Genomic DNA, 23,668 nt, shown 5'->3' with positions numbered 1-23,668 from the left:
GCTCGTTGCAAATCCGGTTATCATTTTTTTAGATTTTCACCATGGAGAAGCTAAACGTGTGTTATGTTTTATTGCCCAAATAATAAAGTGCTCTTAAGTACTTTCCTGGTTAAGGTCCGGTCATATCAAGTTGGTAGAAGTGCTGCCTCGTAGTTCCATGACCCAGCTTCAATCCTAAACTGCAGAGTTACCCATGTATAGTTTGCAGGTTAACCTTGTCACCATGTGGGTTTCCCCAGGTCCTCTGCATCTTCCTACATTCCGAAGACGTGTGCATTTGTTTGATAATTGACCGCTTCAAATGGCCTCAAATGTGCTGGCCAGCCATTCTCAACAGGGGCTCTCCCCCTTCACCCCACCCCCCCAACTACGGGCCACATTACATTTAAATAAGAGTCATGCCTTCTTTTCACCACATAATATTAGTATTTTCAATGTTTTTTTTAATGTTGTTGGAAAGTGAGAAGTACCAAAGAAACCACAACTTGACTGCTTCACGGGGAAGGGGGCCCATAAACTTTGAGTCCTAAGGCCATAACCAAAAAAAAAGGTTGAGAATGTCTGGTTGAATCTGGGAGAAGATGATGGGAATCTTACAGGAAGGAATTAGTGGAGGATGGTATTGTTTTATGACTGGCTTAGATTCTTCTATGTTCGAAAAAAGTAGGAAAAGGCGAAATGGTTTTTATCCTGATAACATCCAAGTCTACGTGTCCCAATATTACATCATGCTGGATATAAGCTTACATATCAAATAACAAAGCCTTAGATCCAATGTATCATTATTTTCAGCGCTTGACAATTTCAGTAATGGATATTTTTGTTTCAGTTTAGATGGAAGCAATCTGCACAAACCAGGGAGTACTTAGGTTTGATCCCAGAGTTATTCTAAGTCAGCTACCCAGGATGCTGTCAGCCACAATTCAAACATCCACTACATGGTTGAGAAGAGAGAATGGTTGAGAAACACAATCTTAGAATGTTACAGCATGGAAATAAGCCCTTCAACCCAACCTGGCTGTCTTGACCAAGTTAGTCCCTTTTGCCTACTTTCAGCCCAATCCCTCTCAACCTTTCCTATCCATATATCCATCTAAATATCTCTTGAATGTCACAATTTTTCCCTCGCAGCTCATTCCACGTACTCAACACCTTCTGAGCAAAGAGGATGTCCCTTGGGTCCCTTTTAATTTTTTCCCCCCTCTCTTTAAATCTAGTTTTAGATTCCCCTACCCTGGGAAAAAGACCACAACTTTTTACCTTATCTATGCCCCACCCCGCCCATCACCATGATATTATAAATCTCTAAAAGTTTTTCCTTCTACCCTCCAGGAGAAAAGTTCCTCATCCTTAAAATTAGAGCTGACTAGTTCCAGTAGCATTCCTGTCATTTTTTTCTGTACTCTTTCAAGCTAAAGGATCTTTCCTATTGCTGGGTAACCAATGCTTCATATTTAATATTTTTCCATTAGCTGGGTGACCAAAACTGTACACAATACTCCAAGTACAGTCTCCTCAACATATTGTGCATTTATAATAAGACTTCCCTGCTCCTGCACTCAAAAAAGCACTGACTTTGTCAAATGCCTTCCTCACCACCCTGTCTACCTGTGTTGTCATTTTCATAGAACTATGTATCAGTACCCACAAGTCTCTTTGTTCTACAACACTCCCCAGAATTCTATCATTTGCCCTGATGGTTGGTGTGATGGGCACATGTTCTAGCATCAGTCAAATAAATCCTTTTATATAAAATATTGTTTTCGAAGAGGTTTACATAGGTTGGCACATCATTGTGGGCTGAAGGGCCTGTTCTGTGCTGTAATATTCTGTTATATGTCAAATGACTTTCAATATCTAGGCATATATGAGTTAAAGATGATGGTGTTGATATCAGAAATATTCCAGAGTGGACTAGAAGAAATCATTGCACCAATTAGAAAGGAGAGAAAAAAAATGGATGAAAGGGAGGCTAGTGCAACATAAAGCTGCTTTATAAATTATTAAACTGAAACAAAATATTTATGCTCTTGCAGTACTATTTCACCTGTAACCTTAGATGTGATTTTGTATTTAATATAGTCACGTACCAGCTACTTTTATTCAGGTGAACTTAATGACTGAAATCTTTTGCATCCAAGCGCTAACTTGTGGAGCTTGTACGTGATGTAATTCATTAATCCTGTGCTTAATTTTTAACAAACTCTGATATATCCAGTTTAATCCAACATAATTAGCATTTGTTACGTCGTGTGCAAATAATTCCCAAACATCATTAAATGCCAATCACCGTACCTTGTGATTCCTGACACAAAATTAATGTGAACATTTATATTAATCCTTGTGAATAGATCCAATTTATTTTAACCTTTAAATTGACATCAGTGAGAAATTGGTATCTCTCTAAACTCATTTTGTTCTTCAGCTTTAATGCATTCCAACATACTGAAAAAAGAAAGCAGAGATTATAGTAGAGGCTTTGGTGATAATTTACCAAAATTCTCTGGACTCCGGGTAAGTCCTGGCAAATTGGAAGATGGTGAATGTCATGCCACTAAGAATGTAGGCAAAAAGAACGGAACTAAGGGCCACTAAATTTAACATCTGTGGTTGGGAAGCTATCATTAAAGAAAAAGTAGCGAGACATTTGGAACGAAATGGATCCATCAGCAAATACATCAGCAAATGCAGGTCCTGTTTGACAAATTTTCTGGAGTTCTTTGAGAGTGTGGTAGCTAGAGGGGAGCAGATGGACAATGTTTACTTGGATTTTCAGAAGGTGTTTGATAGGGTGCCACATAAAAGACTCGTACATAAGGATGCATAGAGTTGAGGATAATGTATTAGCATGGATAGAGGATTGGTTAACCAATAGAGAACAGAGAGTTGGGATACAGGGTTGTTTATCTGGTTGGCAATCAGTGGTGAGGGGGTGCCGCAGGAGTCGTTGCTGAACCCACGAATGTTCACAATATGCATTAATGATCTGGAAGAGGGGAAAGAGTGTAGTGTATCTAAGTTTGCTGATGTCATTACATTGAGTGGAAAAGCAAATTGTGCCAAGGATATGGAGAGTCTACTGAGAGATATAGATAGGTTAAGTGAATTAGCAAACATTCTGGGAGATGGAATACAATGTTCGTAAATGTGAGGTTATTTGCTTTGGAAGGAAAATTGGAATATTAGATTGTTATTGAAATGGCAAGCAATGCAGCAGGCTGCCGTGCAAAAGGACTTGGGAGTGCTTGCACATGAATCACAAAAGGTTGATATGCAGGTGCACCAGCCAATCAAGAAGGAAAATAGAATGTTAGCCTTCATTGCTCGAGGGTTTGAATTTGGGACCAGCAAAGTTATGCTGCAACTGTACAAGGAACTGTGAGGCTGCATCTAGAGTTATGTGTTCATTTCTGGTCTCCTTACTCGAGGAAGAATGTTCTGGCTTTGGAGATGGTGCAGAGGAGGTTCACCAGGTTGATTCCAGAGATGAGGGGGTTGGCCTATGCGGAGAGATTGAGTCACCTGGGACTGTACTCACTAGAATTTAGAAAAATTGAGTGGATCTTATAGAAATGTCTAAAATTATGAAAGAGCATTGCTAAGATAAGAGTTAGGTGAGTTGTTTCCATTGGTGGGGAGACTAGAACTAGGGGATATAGCTTCAAGATTCAGAGTGGTAGATTTAGACTGGAGATGAGGAGGAATTGCTTTTTCCAGAGGGTGATGAATCTACTGAATTTGCCCATTAAAATGGAGGGTCCCTCAGCAAATATATTTCAGACAAGATTTGATAGATTTTTACATAGTAAGAGAATTAAGGGGTATGGGGGAAAGGCAGGTAGGTGGAAATGAGCCTATCATCAAATCAGCCATGATCTCATAGAATGGTGAACCAGGCTCAATGGGCCAGATGGCCTACTCCAGCCCATATTTCTGAAGATCTTATGTTTTCAATACCATGCCACTGATAAAAGGGATATGCTTATTCAAAACTAATGCACTGTATTATTTCCTAATGAACTAGTTGATTAAAAGTCACAATTTTTTAAAAATTTATCCTCTACTTCACTGACCCTTTTGTTTTGCTCATTGACTTTAATGCTTTGTCTAGATTGATTATAGCATTGATAGGAACTCGATATTCAGAAAATATATTAATCTAAAACACTGTTTATAAGGTATGGTGGGCATGTTGTCAGGAATTCTGGCCAACATTTTGCCAGAATAAACACCCTAAAAAAAAACAAATTTAACACTCTTGCTGTGAGCACTGAGTTAGTGAATGTATCATTTCTAAAACTGCATTGAGATGTTCCAGAGGGGTGTGGTAACAGCGCAGTAAGAATGCTTTTCTATGAGATATTCCAGGATGGTGTGGTAATAGCGTGATAATACTTCTCTGTAAGATATTCCAGAAGAGTGTGATAAGAGCATGGCAATAATACTTTCCTATAAAATATTCCAGGGAGGTGGGGTAAAGCATTGAAAGGATGCTACTGTCTTAAATTCTACACTTCTATCATTTTGTCAATTCACATTCCATTTTCCTCTGTTAACTCCAAATTGTGCTTAACAATAATCGGAATCGGAATCTTGAATCTTGAAACACTTTTTTCACTTATTTTCATCCAGAGAAAAGTCATTATTTAGAAGAGATTTTCTTTGAGTAAAAGTCAGGTTTGGAATTAAAATATCCTACCTCTACAAAATCATCAAATCAGAAGTTCGTGAATTAATGAGAAAATGATGTTTGTAACTTCCTTGTCAGGCCTGGAACATTTTTTTTAAATTTAAAAAAAAATAATTTAAATTTAAATTTAGGCATACCGCACGGTAACAGGCCATTTTGGCCCACGAGCCCGTGGTGCCTAATTTACACCCAAATAACCTACAGCCCTGGTACATTTCGAACAGTGGGAGGAAATCCAAACGCCCGGGGAAAACCCACGCAGTCACAAGGAGAATGTACAAACTCCTTGCAGACAGTGTGGGATTTGCATCCCGGTCCTGATCGCTGGCGCTGTCAAGGCATTGACAGCTATACCAACCATGCCGCCCAAAGAAGTCATGTACATTTAAAATATGTAACCACTTGCAAAGTACCTTGTCATATCCTGGATCATGAAATGCACTGCTCAAATACAAATCTTTCTTACAGCAACCTACAGAAGTATTGAAATGTACAATTGAGGACATGTTGCTCCCTCCTGTTTTTTTTATAGTTAATTAATTCATTAGTGACTGCCACAAAATACGAAGGAAGCTGAAGCGATAACTTTAGATTTTAATTTTGGCTTGTATGATAATCCACAAGAGGAATTAGAGTTTACAGATAAATAAATAGCTGCATAATAAACTGATCTAAGCATATTCGTGACACATCCCAGATGTAGCGTGCATCCATTTTATCAAATGTCAGGCTGTTGCTGGGTTGGAAGCCCAGTTGCAGTTTAACAGATGGTTGGAAGCCCTGTTGCAGTTTAACAGATGTGCTAAAATGCAGATTCTTACAGAATTCTCTGAATGCTGCAATTCTTTACACAAATAATAATTCACTGAAAATGGATGAATGTCTGGAGGTCAGGCAATACATACCTCAAAGTTCACTGCTGGTTCGTGCTGCTAAACACACGACATTCTTGTGTCAGTACTTTCCACTCTGCCATTGAAATCTATTCCACTAATTGCAAAGGATTAATTGTGGAGGCAAAATATGTTGCTATACCTTTACAATAAAGTGTTTGGTACCTGTTAACATAGAAGCTTTGTCAGAAGCTTTGTTTAATCAAATAATCTTTCAATTGATCATTTTTTCATAAAATAGTAACTATTTCTAACTATTCTTTAACTTATCTTTCAGTGTGTGGGTTTTAATGGAAAGGTAGCAGTTATTCTCCAATGCTAGCTGTCAACAGTATTGACAGTTTTTGAACAATTGTAAGCCATGCAGCGAAGGTGGTGTCCGGACAGCAGGTGATAAGTGAAACAATACCTTCATGAATGTATTGAAACAGAGTAGATATTTATTTATAAGAGAACACATTTATATTGTCATTGAAATAAATCTTTTAGATGAACTGAACACTGTCTTGACATTACATTGTGGACTCTCCAGCCCAATAGATCACAATGTGTGTATGTGTATACACACACACACACACACACTTACACACACACACACACACACACACACACACACACACACACACACACACACACACACACACACACACACACACACAGTAAGATCATTTTTCAGCATTAGTCTTCAGTCTCATTCTTCAGATCAGTATTGTCTAAATTCTAACATTTACATTCAAGCACAATGTCTAAAAGAGATCATTTGGTAATTATCAGAAGACTATTTGTGGGAAATGGCTAAACTCAGAATATTTGTTCCATGTCTCTCTATTAGAACAGTGGCTACATTAGTTAAGTACTTCACAAGGTTACGAAACTACTTTGAGGTATCCTGAGATCATGAAAGGTATTAGAAGGGTTTTAAATAGCTATCAACTATATCAACCGCTGTTGCTCTATCATAGGTACCTTTAATGGCTGCCATTAATGTCCTGCGCAATAAATGGATACACTAAAATCGAACTGATTATAATTGCATGGGGGGGGGCTTGGAGGTGGCTCTCTGCCATCTAAGTTAGTAGGTTACATGTTCAATCTTATTCTGGGAATTTGGACATGTCGTATGGAATGTGATATTGACTGAGTCTCAGTCTGATCTGCACGACAGAAAAAGGAAGTGCCCAAGTTCTTATTCTGGGGATTTGGACATGTCGTATGGAATGTGATATTGACTGAGTCTCAATCTGATCTGCACGACGGAAAAAGGAAGTGCCCAAGTTCCGCGATAAATAAATGATCTGATGATGATCAAAATCCCGTTAGTGGAGCTCGGCAGTTGCTACTTGTCCTACATTACAACTGAGATCAGAATTGAGAAGCACTCCTTCAGATGAACTTCATTTCCAAGATTTGATATTATTCCCACCTGACTTTTTTTCCAGCTGTGTAACTCATTTTAAACTTCAATCCAGGGTTTCCTTCAGAGTTGGCCTGATAGCTGTCATAATTTATTGAAACATGAATGGAATTGCTGAAGAAGCATATATCTGGGGTCTTTGCTAATTTGTTGTAGGAGTTATGGCAATTAGTCAGAAAGACTCTCACAGTAAGTTACAAATTTGCAATGACTAAATGTGATACACAGAAGTGATGGAGAAAGTCAGAGCATCTATAGAAAAGCAAAAGGCATTTTGGGCCTAAGCACTTTTACACCAGTGTCGAAAATCAGCAGATACCTAAATAAAAGGTGGGTGGGGAAAGGGAAGGAACAAAGACAGGTCATAGGTGGATACAGGTGGGAGGAGAATTGAAATTCATTGTCATGAACAAGTTATGAAATTTGGTGTTTTACAGCAGTATCGTAGTGTAAACATTTATATTCTAATCATCTTACAACATTACTTACAAAAAAAATTTAAAAATTATTGCGCATGAAAAGTGAGTCAGTGTCTTTGTTTCATTGATTATTCAGGAATCTGGTGGCGGGTGGGGGGGGCGGGGGGGAAAGAAGCTGTCCTTCTGTTTCTGAGTGCTCATCTTTAGGCTCCAGTACCTAAAGATGATAGCAAGAGTGAAGAGGGCATGGCCTGGGTGGTGAGGGTCTTTGAGGATAGAGGGTGTTTTTTTTAAGACACTGCCTCATGCAGCTGTCCTCAACGGAGTGAAGTTTGGAGCCTGTGATGTCACAGGCCGAGTTAACAACTCTCTCATGTCTATTATTCTCCTGAGAGTTGGCGTCTCCATATCAGGCAGTGATGCAACCAGCCAGAATGCTCTCCTCAGTACACCTGTAGAAGTTTACGAGAGTCTTCGGTGACACACCAAATCTCCTCAAACACTCACAAAGTATAGCCGCTGGCGAGCCTTCTTTGTGGTACAGGAGGCCGCTGTGCTGATGGGGTGTGGGACTGAAGTGATATAAATTATCTTTTTTTTTCCAATGAAGTTTGGATGAAAGCTAATACGCAGAGTTAGGGAATCGCCACAGAGAAAAGATTAAATTAGACAAGCAGCAATTGTGGTCATATAATGAGGAGTGTCAGGATTATCCATAGTCTGATTGATTAAATTGAGCCCCTGTATCTCTTATTAAGATTAGAGTCACATAACATGCCAGCAGAAGATGGAACAGCAATGTAATCATCTGAACTTTTCATAACCATATCTGTACTTCTATGTCCATAATGCTTCAAGCAAGACTTTGCAAATGCCACTTAGTATTCTTTTTAATGTTTGAAACAGATATGTCGTGCAAGTTGGAATGGTACAGAGAGTAGAGTTGTTGTTTAATAGTTACCGCACCCACATTCAACCCTGACCTTGGGTGCCATCTGTTTGGAATTTGCACATTCTGCCTCTGACCACATGAGTCCCCTTTGAGTGCTCCAGCTTCCTTCCCCAACCAAAAATGTGCAGGTTATAAGATTAATTGTGCCTAGTGTATAGGTGAATGTAATCATCTGAACTTTTCATAACCATATCTGTACTTCTATGTCCATAATGCTTCAAGCAAGACTTTGCAAATGCCACTTAGTATTCTTTTTAATGTTTGAAACAGATATGTCGTGCAAGTTGGAATGGTACAGAGAGTAGAGTTGTTGTTTAATAGTTACCGCACCCACATTCAACTCTGACCTTGGGTGCCATCTGTTTGGAATTTGCACATTCTGCCTCTGACCACATGAGTCCCCTTTGAGTGCTCCAGTTTCCTTCCCCAACCAAAAATGTGCAGGTTATAAGATTAATTGTGTCTAGTGTATAGGTGAATGGTAGAAATCAGGAGGGTTAATCAGAAATTGAAGAGGAAAATGAGATTGGAATGGGTTTAAATTGATGCTTAATTATCAATGCTGACTCACTGGGACAATGGGCCAGTTTCCTTGCTATCAAGTCTACTTTCTCAAATGCCTCAGGAAATTCCGCAAGTCCCTGATGTCTCTTGGCAATTTTTTTACACATGCCTCACTGAAAGGATACTATCTGGATGTTTCTCAGCTTGGTACAGGAACTATTCTGCCCAAGGTCTCAAGAAACTGCAGAGAGTTGTAAACACAGCTCTGACCGTCACGCCAAAAAACCTTCATTCTATCGACTCCGTACATGCCTCTGGTTATCTCAAAAAAGGAGCTGATATATTAAAGGATCCAATCCCCCACCTCACCTTCTGGGCACACCATCTTTTCTCCCCTTCCATGAAGATACTCATTTGGAAACATGAACCTCGAGATTCAAGAACTGTTTTCCTACTATTATGAGTCGCAAAAATGTCCCTGCACTATTTTAACTGAATGTCTCCCTGTAAAGGTGGATAAATCTCCGGGACCGGACAAAATATTCCCAAGGACACTTAGGGAGGCTTGTGGACAGATAGTGGGGCCATTAACAGAGATATTTAGGATGTCACTGGTCACGGGGGTAGTGCCAAAGTATTGGAGAGTGGTGCATGTGGTTCCGCTGTTTAAGAAAGGGTCCAAATGTAAACCTGGGAATTATAGGCCTGTGTGTCTGACGTCTGTGGTGGGTAAGTTGATGGAAAGTGTTCTGAGGGATGGTATTTACAAATATTTGGAGGTACAGGGATTGATAGGGAGTAATCAGCATGGTTTTGTCAGGGGTAGATCATGCTTGACAAACCTGATTGAGTTTTTCGAGGGGGTTACAAAAAAGGTTGATGAAGGGAAAGCTGTGGATGTTGTCTATTTAGACTTTAGTAAAGCTTTTGACAAAGTTCCCCCCAGGAGTTTAGGAAAAACGGTGGAGGCATTAGGTATAAATAAGGAGGTAGTGAAATGGATTCAGCAATGGTTGGATGGGAGGTGTCAGAGAGTAGTGGTAGAAAATTGTTTGTCCAATTGGAGGCTGGTGACTAGTGGAGTTCCTCAGGGATCGGTCCTGGGTCCACTATTATTTGTTATATATATTAACGATCTGGAAGTAGGGGTGGAGAATTGGATAAGCAAGATTGCGGATGATACAAAGATTGGTGGTGTTGTGGACAGTGAGGAAGATTACCATAGATTAAAAGGTGATTTAGGAAGGCTGGAGGTGTGGGCTGAGAAATGGCTGATGGAATTTAATACAGATAAGTGTGAGGTGTTACATTTTGGAAAGGCAAATCTAAATAGGTCATATGCATTAAAATGTGCAGAGCAACAAAGGGATTTAGGAGTGAAGGTAAATAGTACCCTCAAGGCTGATACTCAGGTAGATGGTGTGGTGAAGAAGGCATTTGGAATGTTGGCCTTCATAAATCGGAGTATTGAATTCAAGAGTAGGGAGGTTATGATGAAATTGTACAAGGCATTGGTGAGGCCAAATTTGGAGTACCGTGTACAGTTTTGGTCACCAAATTATAGGAAAGATATAAACAAAATAGAGAGAATACAGAGAAGGTTCACAAGAATGTTGACAGGACTTCAAGGTTTGAGTTACAGGGAAAGGTTGTGCAGACTAGGGCTTTTTTCTCTGGAGCGTAGAAGATTGAGGGGGGACTTGATAGAGGTGTTTAAGATTTTAAAAGGGACAGACAGAGTAAATGTGGATAGGCTTTTTCAATTAAGAGTGGGGGAGATTCAAACTAGAGGGCATGGTTTAAGACTGAAGGGGAAAATTATAAAGGGAACATGAGGGGAAATTTCTTTACGCAAAGGGTGGTAGGGATGTGGAATGAGCTTCCGGCAGACGTGGTCAAGGCGGGATCATTGGCTACATGGATAGACTGGATCGTTACATGGAGAGGAGAGGACTGGAGGGGTATGGACCGGGTGCTGGTCAGTGGGACTAGGAGGGTGGGAATTTGTTACGGCATGGACTTGTAGGGCTGAACTGGCCTGTTCTGTGCTGTAAGTGGTTATATGGTTATAAACTTGCACTTTACCTTGATAAGGTAAAGCTTTGACTTACAGTAACACTATGCCCTGCACTTTTGTTTCATTAATGCACTACTGGGAGTACATTAGTAATGGTTAACTTGCCTGGATAGCATGCAAATTAAAACTTTTCACTGCACATGTGACAGTAACAATTTAATTCAAGTGAAGACTATGTTTCTCTATAATTCTAAGTCACTTGAGATGTCATTTAGTTTCTTATTTGATAGACCCAGACCATTCAGAACTTTGACATCATATTTGGCTCCTGATTCCACAAAAACTCTTCAAAAGCCCTGGAAAGATGTAAAGAAAGAAAGAGGAAAAAAATCTGTTTTATGTCTGAATCATTCTTCTTCCACTCAGGTTTTCACAACCAGTTGTCTATTGGGAAGTCAGTTACAGAATCCTGAATGTTTTATGAGTTGGCTTTGCTGTTGATCGCAATGTCATTGAAAGATAAACAACATCAAACACAGGGAACACTGATCAACCCAAGATATTTTATGCACTTTTATCGCATTTGTCTTTAACTACCCAATATAGGCATGCAAGTTCTGAATTTAGTTGTGAAACATAAATTTGTTCTTCCACTGTGACTACCCCCCCCCCCCCCACAACTCCCCTTCTGTTCCCATGACCATTGTGATTGCACCACAGGGAAAGGCAAGAGGTCATGTATGATAGATGCACTGTCAATTATCTATTGGGTTACCATCTGCAAATCTGGATGTTGATTTTTCTGTATTTCAAAAATAAACTTCATTCATAATAAAAAATACAAAAGGTAAAATCACAGAGCACAGCTCTTCAATTCATCCTATGGTTCAACCTATACATTCACATTGGATCACCTGTCCAAGAGCAAACTTGACCCAGTTTGCAGAGGATTTTGCCATCCACATTCAACAGCGTGATTGGTCTCCTCAAACATAAACTTTGTTCATAATAAAAAATATATACAAAAGGTAAAATCACAGTTCAAGCTCTTTACATTCACATCCAGGAGGTGTGAGTGACAAGTGGGTCTCAGGCAGCATAACCACCATGCCGGATTTCTGGAAAGACACTAGAATCTGAGGCTAAACACAAGCTGCTGGTTGAGCAGCTTCAGTGGGAGATAATGAATCTTCAACTAAAGGGCTTTGACTTGAAACATCGACCACTCTTTTTCTCTCCCTATGCTGCTGGACCCCACTGAGTTCCACTTGCAGAATGTGTTTATGCTCTCAATGCCAAAGGCCTTTACAGATTTTTCAAAGCATCACAGCTAATCACATGATTATGTCAAATTATTATTTACATTATTATGTAAAAGTCATTTTTAGATCATTCAAAAAAATAATTTTGTTAAAATGTATTTGTTATAGAAAATAATTATAAACATCAATATTGATGATTAAGTTTTAAAAAATAATCTCAGACCTCAACATCCTACATTAGTTGGGACAAATGAATCAGTGACTGTGCCATCAGATGTGGCTAGCTTAATGCTTAATGCTGAGAGCTTTAATACAAAGTGCATATGGGTGTTCAGCTCCGGGGTTACCTTTGAGTCCAGGGACCGAACCTGTTTCTGGCAGTCTAACCTTCAGTAGGTTCCAGGCATCAGCACAATCTGGAAGTTTGGTGTGTTTGTTCTCAGTTTATCATACAATGGCAGCTGAAACAGTTGCTAAAGAAATTCTAGAGCATTCAAAGATGAACCTGCAGCAATTAACATTCGAGGTTCTATTTCAAGACATAATATAATGCCATTGAGAATTTGATGGAGAACTTCAAGATGTAAACTTATTGAACTTTTTTATTGCTTATGTAAACATTATATATTGCAACTTCAATGATAAGCTCAGTGCATTGATGTAAAACAACCTACCAGAGAAGGTATCAGATTAACAACTATCTTTTGCCTCCTATGGATCCTGCTTTGCAGGCTGAGTTCCTCCACCATTTTATGTGTTGTTCCAGTTTTCCAGCATCTAGTGTCTCTCTTGTTTATCTTAATTCATTGTTCATTGTTTCTAAGATGTCATCAAATCATTCATTTTGCTTCATTGTCTGAAATAGGGATAGCTTATTGGATGCTGGGAGTCCTCAAGTACCTCAATTAAGTACCAACATGCAAATTTTGACCATGCTTGCAAACTGCTTGACCAACATCAGTTGGTTTTGAGAGCACTATCTTCTGAAGTATGATGAATCTGCTATATTTTTTATTATTTTATACTTTTTACTGAATATTTTAAAATGTTCAATCAAATCAAACAATCAAATCCACCTCTATCTTGATCCAAGACCTATTCCTAGGAATCACTGGAAGAAGATCAGAAACAGGGACATTCTTGATTCTCCACAGCCACTAACATTTATTGCCTTGCTTCAAACCAACATTGATCAGGATTTTGGATGTCCCTTATGCCAATATCCTTGGATCAGGGAAGTATAAAACAAGAATCACCATTGATTACAACTGTCCCTCTCCATCCTCCTATGCTATATCTCTGCCCAACCCTCTCCATGATTAAGTACAGATCAAGCATCAAGTAAGGCTCTGTGGAACATTGGTCAGGCTACATCTGGAGTGTTGTGTGCCATTCTGGTTGCTGTATTACAGCAAAACTTTGTGCAGATGAGAAGAGGCTCACCAGCATGTTACCTAGATTAAACAGTATTCGCTATAATAGGATGGGCAACACTTGGGTTGTTTTCTCTGGAGCTTTTACGGTTGAAAGGCTGGAAATATATAAAAATATGAAAGGCAAAGATAATTATTAGTCTGAAAATGTTAAATACAAAAGAGAATAGCTTTAAGGAGAGAGAGGAAGAGTTAAAGATTTATGAGGCAGGGTTTTACACAAGAAACTGTAGGTGCCTGGAAGACATTACCGGAGGAAATGGTGGAAGCAGATACAAAAGTAATGTTTAAGAGGCATTTGGACAGACACATGAATAGGCAGGGAATGGAGGGGATGTAGACCACATGCAGACAGATGTGCTGTTCAAATTGCATCATGGTCAGATATGGTGGACTGAAGCACCTGTTCTTGCAATGCAGTTGTATGTTCTATGTTCCACATTCCATGTTCTATGTTCAGGTTTACTGTAACAATAATGAGCTTTTAAGGGTGACATTGCATTTTTAATCCCTCTTGACACCTTTTACAATAAGCACTGTGTCATACATCATCTAGGAAACACAAGTGTAAGAGAACTGAATCAAATATCCCCTGCAACCAGGCTGCAAAAGTGGGTAAACTCAGTACATTCTTTGCCTAACTATATCCAGAAGTAGAAATCCTTAATGTTTATTATCAAACAATTTACTGAGCATTTGCTCATATATGAAGGAAAGTCATCAGGCCATTGCATAGAGAACACAGAACATTAAACCAGACAATACAGGAATAGGCACTTTGGCCCATATTGTCTATACCTAAGTTAAATTAACTCTCTGCCATTTGTTCATGATATATATCCCTCCTTTCCCTCCATATTCTTTGGTCCATCCAGAAGCCTCTTCAACATCACTATTGTACCTGCTTCCACCACTACACCAAGCACCTACCACTCTCTGTGTAAAAAAAACCATACCCAGCACATCTCTTTTAAACTTCCACTCTTCCCTTCACCTTAACTGCATGTCCCCTAGTATGTGTTATTTTTACACCAACAAAAAGATTCTGTCTTCTCTACCAATGTTCCTTGTAAATTTATAAACTTCTAACAGGTCTCCCCTCAGCCACTGACACTCCAGGAAAAACAGTTCAAGTTTGTCACACCTCCACAGAGAGCTCAGACCCTCTAATCCAGGCAATGTGCCAGTAAATTTCTTCTGTACCCATTCCAAAACCTCCATATCCTTCCTGGAATGGAGAGACCAGAATTGTACACTATACTCCAAGTGCTGCCTCACCATCCATTATACACGCAACATGATGAACCATTATGATTGTTAAAAAAGAATTTGAGTCTGAATGTCTTGCTACAATTGTATGCAGCCCTGATGAGCCACATTTAAAATACTGGGGTAGGTCAGGTCTCCATTCCAAAGAATGCACTTGTGATAGAAGGAGTACTGTGAAAGTTCACCAGATATATTGCTGGGATGGTGGATTTGTCCTCTAAACAAAGATTAAGCACAAGAGACTAATAATCTCATGAGTTTAGAAGAATGAGGGTGATCACAGATAAACACCCCAAATTTATTTTTTTATTTAATTCAGAAATTTGGCATGGTAATAGGCCCTTCAGGTCCACATGGCCATGTCACTCAATTACACCCACTTGATGAATTCATCTACTAACCCCATACATCTTTGGATCAGAGACTTCCACTGACTTTTGCAACTGAAAATCATGGTAGTTATTGATGTCTGTAGCTGTTGCATCTTAACCTTTTATCATGAAAAATATTTATGGATTAAGATCATTTCCTACAGAAGTATTTTCTTTGCAGGATATAACAACTTTTCAAATATTTCTAAGGTGTTTACCCTCTATCATCTGAGTCAATCATATAGCTCAGAAATAGTCCGTATGGCCTACCAAGCCAAAGCTAACCATTTGTACTCATCCCATTTTATTCCATCAACTCTCCCCAGATTCCACCAGTCAACCACACACTATGAACAATTTACAGAAGCCAATTAACCCACCAACCTGAAAGTCCTTGAGATGGATCATCCTGAGTGACACGCAGAAAATAACTCGAGAGGCTGAGACTGATTTACAGGCTTTTATTCACAATGAACAGGGGCCTCACCTTGAGCCGTGATCAGGGCTTTCTGGGGAAGGGTCAAGGTGTTAGAGGATTTATGCAAGATTAAAAGAGAGAGGGGCCACAGGTACAGTCACAGAATGGGGAGAAACCTACAGTTCACCACACTGAGGAAACCCACAAAGTTACACGAAGAACTCCACAGACACAGCATCAAGGTCAGGTTAGATCCTGCAACACTGGGGCTGTGAGGCTGCAGCTCTACTAGATGAACCACTATGCTGCCCACTGGATCTTATATAGTGAATGTGAGTGGCTCTCCATTCCTGCAGCATTGACTATAATGTCTCATATTATCACTGCTCCTGAAGTTAGATCTGTCGGAGTGGCAATGTTCTGTCCTTGTAAGGTATCACAGTGTGAGTTAACCTATCTTGTTGACTCTTCAATAATCTGTTTTGAGAACCTCTTCAGTTTCAACCCACAAGCAACATGAGCAAGATAGGTGGCCACTTTTTCTGTACAAGTAGCAAGCTTTAAGATGCAGCAGATTATCTCTACTTCCTCCAAGCATTCACAGAATTTGTAAGGCACACGAACATTGAGTCAGGTCTTGTCCTGGAAATACACGTATGAACCTGATGCATTATACACTCACTGCACCCAGACAGGAAAAAGAGGTAACTTTACCAAATAAACCCGGGTAAAATTTCCCAAGGTTTATTATCCATCGTCTTATTGTGTTTGCCCGGATTATAAACCACTTGATATACACAACCTCAGCACAGTTTAAAACCATAATCATTAACTTTTATAACTGATAATTATAATGCTGTAAAATATTGCTTGTTGCCAATAAATCTTGATAAATGTAAAAGCAATAAAGGTAAACTAAATGTGAAGTTATCTTAAAAATGCACTGAGATCTGAAAATTCTTTCCTGAGAAATGATGGATTTATTCCAGTAATGTTTCATCATCAGGTTCTATTCCTAATTCTCATCTGTAACCTATTCTGTCTCTATTTGCATCAATAATCTGCCATAGCTTTTCTATGTTACTCTCTTAATTTATTTTTTTAATTTAGAGAAAGACCAGGGTATCAGGCTCTTCCGGCCCAAGTCCTGGACCACACGACTACACCAATGTGAACCATTAACCTGCTAAACCCGTACGTCTTTGGAACATGAGAGGAAGCCAGAGCACCCACAGGATACTCATGCAGATACAGGGAGAAGTACAAACTCCATACAGACAGCGCCTGATTTGAACCCGTGTAGCTGGCGCTGAAATAGTGATCATGTCATCCTTAATTCTTCTGTTTAATTTCTAATAAACTGCCCTCCAAACTCTTCACTCTAAAATCAAAGTGTATCTGGCCACCTCCCACAGATTTTAATTTTATCAGATTCTGGGCTACTCACCTAGATTTCTCAATTTTTAAACAATTAAATGTAAGAATCAGGTGAATTTGTGAGAACAATTAAAATTATGCTTCTAACTTTTTAATTGATATTCCCTTGAATCTGAAAAGAACTAAAAACCGAAAGAATCCAACAGCATGGATACAGGCACCTTAGTCCACCAAGTCCTTGCTGACCATAAAGAACTCATTAACACTCATTCTACATTCTATTCCATCCAATCCCTCAGCAATGTTTCAAGGGTTCAAATTTCATGCAAAATCACTTCAGTAATGCAACTCCTGTGTTAGGTCCTTCTCAGCATCCGAAATAACTTAAGGGCAACATGATTGATGTTGGAGCAACACTATTACAGTCCCAGCAACCCGGATTCAAATCCACTGCTGTCTGTAGAGAGTTTGTACATTCTCCCCTCGACTGCATGGGTTTCCTCTGGGTGCTCCGGCTTCCTCCCATGTTCCAAAGGCGTCCGGGGTTAGTAGATTAACAGGGTGTCACTGGGTGGTGCAGGCTCGTGGATGAAAGGGCTCGTTACCATCCTGTATCCCTAAATTAAACAAAATTAAATTATATAAATTCAATTCTCTTTGCCCTCACAGAATTCACAAATTAGTACTGTACCCCCCCCCCACAAAAAATTGAGGTAAGATGTAACATTTACTCCAATAGAACTCGTGTGAAGAAAAATTAACAAATAAACAATTTTTATCTGCTCACTTTTCTTGATGCATGCACAGATGTTTTGCAGAAAATCATGACATGATTTTGACGAATGTAATAATTAAGAGGTTGCTTTTATGATGAACATTCTTGAATTAAGTAATGAAAAGCTTGTGATTATGGATCCAAAATAACAGAAGGTGGAACTGAATTCAATAAACCTACTAATTATTCCAGTGCTATCAGGATAATTACTTCAAAGGTATGTAATCAAATGAAAATAACATGAAAATACGTGGTAAATGTATCTGCCAGTACTGCCTGGTTTGTATGCATGATTCCAGTCTCACAGGATGTACAAGCTTTTACCGAATACTCTTCATGAAGGTTAGTCATCTTCCTCACAGCCCAACTGAGGATGGAAAATAAAGCAACTCTCAACAACGTTGGCCACATTGCAAAGACCACTTAAAAATAAGCCCATGTGCTGTGATGAGCGGAGATGTTAGGACAAGCAGAGTGGGCAACAGGTTAGTGACAATGTCATCACTGGTCTGCAGCTCACGGGTGGAAATCTGCAGTTCGAGACTGGTTAGAATCTACATTCCTGGCCTACTAAGCATGGGGAACTGATGACAGGGAAACCTCATGTTGTTGCAAAATAAAAGGTTCCTCTCTTCTGCATTCACTTTGACCAAGCAGGAAATAAAAGGAGATGATATCCATAACACGAGACAAGGAAGATTTTGTTTCCTGAACCTTTTTTGGGTCTATGTTATGGATTTTGGGTAGCTAATCATAAAAATAAAAATCACCTTATTTGTGTACCTTGCATTTCTTCAGATCTTATACATATTTTTAAATATTAATTGTATAAGGACTGATATTTTTGAGAATACAGAGAGATTGGGAGGATTTTTCATTGCATCTGTTTGAACTGAATTTGTTTCTGGTTGAATACAATTTGCAATTTACAGAATGCTATATCCCGGGCAAAGTGGAGATTCTGTGGCAGGGTCTAATTGCCATAACTTGTTTAAAAACTCAAATCTGGTAATGTAGCTGACACCAAAGGTTTCCCAGAGGAACTCAATGTCTTCTACGCCCAATTAGATGACAGTAATAGTGAAGAACCACCCCTCCTCACCCCCACATCCCATGACAAATCCAGTCTGTCCGTATCTGAGGATGACATGCATGCTGCCTTTAGAAAAGTGAATCCAAGGAAAGCTTCCAGCCCAGATGGAGTTCTTGGCCGAGTACTAAAGATTTGTGCTGATCAACTTACAGAGGTATTCACGGATATCTTCAATATCTCACTCCAGCAGGGCGTTGTACCCACCTGATTCATACAGGCATCAATTATACCGATGCCTAAGAAGAGTGCAGTATCCTGCTTTAATGACTATGGACCAGTAGCATTTACATCAACAATGATGAAGTGTTTTGAAAGGCTGGTGATGAAGCATATCAGCTCCTGTCTGAGCGGTGAAATGGATTCATTCCAGTTCACCTACCGTGGCAACAGGTCTACGGTGGATCCCATATCACTGGCCCTACACAAAGCCCTCGAACATCTGGACAACAAAGATACATACATCAGGATGCTCTTTATCGACTACAGTTCAGTATTTAACACCATCATCCCCTCAAATCTTATCAGCAAACTCCAAGAATTGGGAGGGAACATCCCACTGTGTAATTGGATCATGGATTTCCTCACCTCTAGACAACTATCAGTGAAGATTGGTAAGAACTTCTCCTCCACAATCTCCATCAGTACCGGAGCACAAATGGGCTGTGTTCTTAACTTCCTGCTCTCCTCATTTTACACCTAGAAATATGTAGCTTGGAATGACAATAACACCATCTACAAATTTTACAATGATACCATGGTAGTGGGTTGTATAAAGGAAGGGGATACAGCATACAGGATGGAGTTTGAAAACATGACTGAATGGTGCACCAACAGCAACGTCATATTCAATGTCACCAAAACTAAGGAGCTGATTGTTGACTTCAGGAAAGGAAAGCCAGAGGTGTACAATCCAGTGATCATCAGTGGAGAGAGTGAGCAGATTTAGATTATTGGGAGTCACTCTCTCAGAGGATCTTTCCTGGACCCCAACACAGCAATCCCATCATGAAGAAAGAACAACAGCACCTCTACTTCCTCAGTATTTTGCGGAGGTTTGGAATGACATCAGCAACCATGGCAAACTTCTACAGATATATGGTGTGTTGACTAGCTGCATCATGGTCTGGTATGGAAACACCAACACCCCTGAGTGTAAAGCCACAGCCCAGAACATTACAGGGAAAATCCTCCCCGCTATTGAGTACATCTACGGGGAACGCTGCCATCAGAGAGCAGCAACAATCATCAAAGACCCTCAACACCCAGCACAGGCTTTGTTCTCACTGCTGCCATCCGGAAAGAGGTATAGGTGCCACAAGACTCGCACCACCAGGTTCAGGAACAGCTGCTACCCCTCCGCCATCAGACTCCTCAACGACAAACACAATTTAAGATCGCTTACTTGTGCACTTTATTGATTTTATTTGCCCTCCCTGTATTGCAGTCAGTTTGTTTGCATTCGTTATCAGTTGACTGTTCTTTTGATTGTTTACATATTCATGCAGTTAATTTTGCACTACCATTTAGTCGTAATTCTGCTGCGCCCACAGGAAAAAGGAATCTCAGGTTGAATTTGATATCATGTACTCTGACAATAAATCTGAAATCTCATGGGCTATAAGAGCTATATGATCAGAGTACACAAATAGAAAAACTCTTTGCCTGAAGTGGTCATCATTGTAATTCTTTCTTGATGAAATAGTGAGTTCCAGTGATGCAAAATTCCATCAAAATTCCAGTGATGCAAATTTCCATCAAAATTCCAGTGATGCAAAATTCCATCAAAATTCCAGTGATGCAAAATTCCATCAAAATTCCAGTGATGCAAAATTGCTTGTTTGATATTTCACACAATCATAATTATTACCTGTATAAAACAGATACCTAGGATTTTCATGTTTGTCAGATAGCATCTTGCTTTTTGGTCCACATATCAGCCACCGTGAAACAATGTACCCCATAAATTAATCAGTTCTTTCCAGCTGATTGTGATCCCATATTACCGGGGAGAACACATCCCCTTAGTACAGACTCTCCCAAAGGAAATTAATGATAAATGCAGCTCCCATAACTTGGTGTGGATCAGATAGAAAAACTTAGGACCATTCTGATCAGTATGCATTAATCCACACATTACACAATACATTTATCCATTAAGTGATTATTTATTATCCTGCATCCATTTTGTAAACCATCAACTAAAAAACAATTGAGCCATATGGTCCTACAGCACAGAAACAGGAACCACAGGCCCAGCTTGTCCATGCTGATTGCTGAACAATGACCCCTATTTCTTTAGTCCCATTTGTGTACATTAGGTCCATGCACCACCAACCCCTTCCCTTCCATGTAGTTATACAAGTGTTTTCAAATGAAGCTAACCTATCTGCCTATACCACTTAGTCTGGCTGCTTGTTCCATAGGCCCACCAACCTCTCAGGGAAACAATTTCTCATCATGTCCCTTCTAAATCCCTCCACCTCACCCTATAGTTATGTTCTTTCATCTTAGATCCTGTCACGCAAGGAAACAGACTATCATCATTTACCTTGTCAATGTCTCTCATGATTTTGTCGACCTCAATAAAATCACTCCTTATCCTCTTACATTCTAAGGAAATCAGGCTTAATCATGCCAGACTCTCATAATTTCTCAACTTTTCTGCACTCCTTCCAACGTTATAATTTCCTTCCAATAGTTAGGTGACCAAAACTGCATACAATATTGTGTTCAATACCTCGACTGATGAAGGTAAGCATCCCATATGCTCTGTTAACTTGTGTTGTCATCTTTTAAGAGCTATGTACTTGCAACCTTGCTACCTGTGCTCCACAACACTCTTTAGAGCACTGTTGTTAACAGCGTTAAGCCCAGTCCTGGTTCAATTTATCCAAGTATAACATCTTGAATTTCTCCGAGTTGAACTACATCTGCCATTCCTTTAGCCTAGTTCCCCATCAGCTCCAAATCTCATTGCAAACCCAGGTATGCTTTACAGTCTCCACCACAGCTCATGTTTTAATTTCATCAGCCTGCCACAAACATCCTTGTCCAAATCATTTGTGTGTATTTCAAAAAGCAATGGTTCCAGTATCAATTCCTGAGGCACTCCACTGTCTGAAAAACTGTCCTCTACAACCACAGTTGGCAGTTGTGTTTTTACTCTCTAACATCCACTTCCAATCAACTATTGCTAACTCCTGCCAATCTTCATGAAAGTGGCCTTGCCCCAATTTAGGATTTTAATTTGTGGACCATGACTATCTTCTAGCTTACACAATTAGTGGCAGTAGTATAGCAATTAAGTGCCAGTGGCCCGGCTTCAAATCTCCCACTGACTGTAAGGGTGCTCCAGTGTCCTTCCACATTTGTAAGATGTACAGGTGGGTTAATTGATTAGTCACATGGGTGCAATTGGATGACATGGGCTTGTGGGCTGTAAAGGCCTATTATCATGCTGAATTTCGAAATTTTAAAATACTTATATTTAAATTGTGGTCCCATAATGCTCCCCTTTGCTACTTGACCAGTTTCACTCCCCAGAAAGCTGATCCACGTGTTGCTAGAGAATGTTCTTCAGGACAAACTTAACAATGTTCACCCCATCCAATCTCAGTCAATATTGGGGAAATTCAAATTGTCTACAATAACAACTTTGCTATTTTTACAGACATCAGCAATCTCTCCACAAATTTGATCCTGGAGACTGATGGCCTATCAGGCTTATTAAAAAAAATCAATTTAATAAACTGAGCATTTAACTTAAAGCAAATTAACTGAACTTTCAAGTAAAACGAAGCCCAAGAACATTGAGATTAATTAAATGCTGCAACATTCCTGGTTTACCATTTTCTGCAAATCAGTCACTATTTCTCAGAGCAGTTAGTGACTTCATTATCTTTGAGCAAAAGGTTCCCAAAACTCTGCAAGCATTACACTGTTAAAATACCTGAAAATTTCTCATCATTGAACATATGTGATGATAATTCAAATGAACAGAGCTTGCAAAAGAACCGGAAGTTGATATTACTGAGCTCTAAAGCAAATGATTCTCAATTCGTGAAGTCTGGTTGTGCTCTTAAGTGAGGTTTAAGCGATTCTTCTCAGTGCAAAGTGACAAGACTATCTATTTTTGGTGTCAACATAAAGGGAAGTAAACTCATCCAACAACCTGCAATCGTCCAATGTGAACTGGCAATCAGCGAGCTTGCCTTTATAATCTACGTCCCCTTATTCATTGAGCATGCAACACAGTTTACCTTGGAGGGAAACATCTTTCATCATCAGGCAGAACAGAATTAAGAAACAACATTGTTTAGGGCCAGTATAGTTAGCAATAATAGCCTCGCTATTACAGCACCATTGAGCCAGATTTCAATCCGAGGCTGTCTTGAAGGAGTTTGTACATTCTTCCTGTGTCTGCGTGGGTTTCCTTTTGGTGCTCCGGTTTCATCCCACCCTCCAAATGATTACGGGGTCTTTCGGGCAGCACAGGGCTCATGGGCTGGAAGTGTCCGTTACTGTGCATTGGCTCTGAATTGAAACTAAATTAAGCAGCAAAACAATTTGGAGATGGCAAAGGGATTAGGGAAATGCAGTGACTAAACCAGATTATATCCATGCTCATTCATTTACCAATGCACAGCAACCAGGAGCATAACTTTTCCTTCTAACCACCAAATCCTATTCCTGCATCCCAGTCACTTACATTTCTAGTCAAAGTAGGACCCCCAGCTTGGATTTCCGTGGCAATTAAAATCTTTGAGAATAAATATTTCTAC

The 23,668-nt window shown here is 39.6% G+C and overlaps 1 protein-coding gene and 1 long non-coding RNA gene across 11 annotated transcripts in view; one reads left to right on the top strand and one right to left on the bottom strand.

The window, feature by feature from the left end:
- LOC138756681 (AT-rich interactive domain-containing protein 3A-like) overlaps nt 1–23,668 on the bottom strand; it is a 612,036-nt gene that overhangs the window by 445,626 nt on the left and 142,742 nt on the right.
- Nucleotides 1–23,668, top strand: part of LOC138757181 (uncharacterized) — a 115,371-nt gene that overhangs the window by 51,163 nt on the left and 40,540 nt on the right. For 3 of the 10 annotated variants that reach the window (XR_011353400.1, XR_011353403.1, XR_011353393.1), the window contains one exon: nt 16,753–17,021. The exons of 6 other annotated variants lie outside the window; for them this stretch is intronic. This is a non-coding gene — a long non-coding RNA (uncharacterized lncRNA). Of the gene's footprint in view, nt 1–5,860; nt 6,031–16,752; nt 17,022–23,668 lie in introns of those variants that run through there. One more of the 10 variants, XR_011353397.1, reaches the window with a different exon arrangement.

Source organism: Narcine bancroftii, chromosome 3 (assembly GCF_036971445.1).
Source record: "Narcine bancroftii isolate sNarBan1 chromosome 3, sNarBan1.hap1, whole genome shotgun sequence".
Taxonomy (NCBI): Eukaryota; Metazoa; Chordata; class Chondrichthyes; order Torpediniformes; family Narcinidae; genus Narcine; species Narcine bancroftii.
This window is presented reverse-complemented; position numbering and strand designations above follow the sequence as displayed.